Here is a 2,709-nt window from a genome sequence, read left to right as displayed (position 1 = left end):
AATCTACATTTCTTGTCTTTACACATACTATATTTAAAAACGGCAATATTCTCGTTGGGTATTCTCTGAATAAGAGAATAATTCCATTTTTATCTTTTTTATCTTTTAAGAAATTTGCAAAAACAGATGTTAATGATTTAATTTAATTTGGGTTCGTGGCATAGAAGACTGAAGTGATAGCAGGTAAAAGAATATGTTAATAAAATGATTTTCTGTTTATAATGTAATTGCCAGCTCTCTTGAGTCACCCCCTCGCTGCCTAGGCTTGCTGTGCGAGTTGGATGTGGTCCGGGTCCACCATGCTCTGTACTTCTACTTGGTTTTCCCATCAAGATGCCTGAGGAAGTACACTATGGACAGGAGGAGGTGGAGACTTTTGCCTTTCAGGCAGAAATCGCCCAGCTGTTGTCCCTCATCATCAATACTTTCTACTCAAACAAGGAGACTTTCCTCCGGAAGCTGATCTCTAATGCTTCTGATACCCTGACAAGATTCAGTTTGAGAGCCTGACAGACTCTTCCAAGTTGGACAGTGGGAAAGAGCTGAAAACTGACATCATCTACAACCCCCAGGAGCACACGCTGACTTTGGTGGTCACAGGCATTGCCATGACCAAGGCTGACCTCATAAGTAACTTGGGAACCATTGGTAAATTTTGTACAAAGGCATTCATGGAGGCTCTCCAGACTGGTGCAGACATCTCCATGGCTGGGCAGTTTGGTGTCGTATTCTACTCGGCCTATCTAGTGGCAGAGAAAGTGGTTGTAAACACAAAGCACAACGATGATGAGAAGTGTGGCTGGGAGTCTTCTGCTGACGGATCCTTCATCGTCCGTGCAGACCATGGTGAGCCCATTGGCGCAAAGTGTACTTAGAGGAGAGAAGGGTCAAGGAAGTAGTGAAGAAACACTCGCAGTTCATAGGCTATCCCATCATCCTCTACTTGGAAAAGGAACAAGAGAAGATCAGAGATGATGAGGCAGAGGAAGAGAAAAGTGAAGAAGAGGAGGAAGATAAGGAAGATGAGGAGAAGCCTAAGATTGAGGATGTGGGCTCTGATGAGGTGGATGACAGCAGCAAAGATAAGAAAAAGAAAACAAAGAAGATCAAGGAGAAGTACATTGACATGGAAGAACTGAATAAGACGAAGCCTATCTGGACCAGAAATCTGGGTGACATCACTCAAGAGGAATATGGTGAATCCTATAAGAGCCTCACCAATGATTGGGAAGACCACTTGGTAGTTAAGCACTTCTCTGTAGAAGGTCAGTTGGAATTCAGGACACTGTTCTTCATTCCCTGGCGAGCTCCCTTTGACCATTTTGAGAACAACAAGAAGAAGAACAACATCAAATTGTATGTCTGTCATGTGTTCATCATGGACAGCTGTGATGAGCTCATACCTGAGTACCTCAACTTTATCCGTGGTGTGGTTGATTCTGAGGACCTGCCCCTGAACATCTCCAGAGAAATGCTCCAGCAGAGCAAGAATCCTGAAAGTCATTTGCAAAACCATTGTGAAGAAGTGCCTTGAGCTCTTCTCTGAGTTGGCTGAAGACAAAGAGAACTACAAGAAAATAAGGCATTCTCTGAGAATTTAAAGCTTGGAATCCACGAGGATTCCAGTAATCATCGCCACCTCTCTGAGCTCCTTCGCTATCACACCTCTCAGTCTGGAGATGAGGTGACTTCTCTTTATGAGTATGTTTCTTGCATGAAGGAGACCCAGAAGTCCATCTACTATATCACTGGTGAGAGCAAAGAGCAAATGGCCAACTCTGCCTTTGTGGGGCGTGTGCAGAATCGGGGCTTTGAGGTGGTGTATATGACTGAGCCTATTGATGAATACTGCGTGCAGAAGCTCAAGGAATTTGATGTTAAGAGCCTGGTCTCAGTGACTAAGGAGGGCCTGGAGCTACCAGAGGATGAGGAAAAGAAGAAGAAAATGAAGGAGAGCAAGGCAAAGTTTGAGAATCTCTGCAAGCTTATGAAGGAGATCTTGGACTAGAAAGTTGAAAAAGTGACAATCTCCAACAGGCTTGTGTCTTCATCCTGTTGCATCATGACCAGCACCTATGGCTGGACAGCCAACATGGAACAAATCATGAAGGCCCAGGCACTGTGAGACAACTCTATTATAGGCTACATGATGGCCAAGAAACAGCTAGAGATCAACCCCGACCACCCCATTGCAGAGACCCTGAGGCAGAAGGCTGAGGCAGACAAAAATGACAAAGCTGTAAAGGACCTGGTGGTTCTGCTGTTTGACACTGCTCTGCTCTCCTCTGGTTTCTCACTTGAGGATCCCCAAACTTACTCAAACCGTATCTACCTCATGATTAAACTAGACCAGGCATTGATGAAGATGAGGTCACTGCAGAAGAGCACAGTGCTGCTGTTCCTGATGAGATCTCCCCACTGGAGGGTGATGAGGATGCCTCTCACATGGAAGAAGTAGATTAAAGGCTCCTGGGAAGCCTGTGCCCTCTGTATAGTATCCCCGTGGTTTCCCCAATAGCCTTGACTGGCCCTGACCCACCTGGGTCTGCTCATATCTACAAAAATTTCTTCTATCCTGTCCTTGTGCCTTAAGGCAGGAAGATCCCCTCCCACAGAATAGCAGGGTTGGATGCTGTGTATTGTGTTTTTTTTTCCTGTTTGTTTTATTTTGTTCTGAAACTAAAAGTATGCAAAAAAGTATAATTGCCA

General features: G+C 44.8%; 1 pseudogene across 1 annotated transcript; it reads left to right on the top strand.

Annotated features, from left to right (window-relative positions):
• The first annotated feature begins 333 nt into the window (after positions 1-333).
• LOC308428837 (heat shock protein HSP 90-beta-like) lies at positions 334-2,463 on the top strand (annotated as a pseudogene). Its single transcript has one exon. The product of its transcript is annotated as a heat shock protein HSP 90-beta-like (transcript).
• Positions 2,464-2,709: the final 246 nt, after the last annotated feature.

This window comes from Micromys minutus (genome assembly GCF_963924665.1).
Source record: "Micromys minutus genome assembly, chromosome: 13".
Taxonomy (NCBI): Eukaryota; Metazoa; Chordata; class Mammalia; order Rodentia; family Muridae; genus Micromys; species Micromys minutus.
The sequence above is the reverse complement of the archived record's forward strand: the minus strand, read 5'-3'. Positions and strand labels throughout refer to the sequence as shown.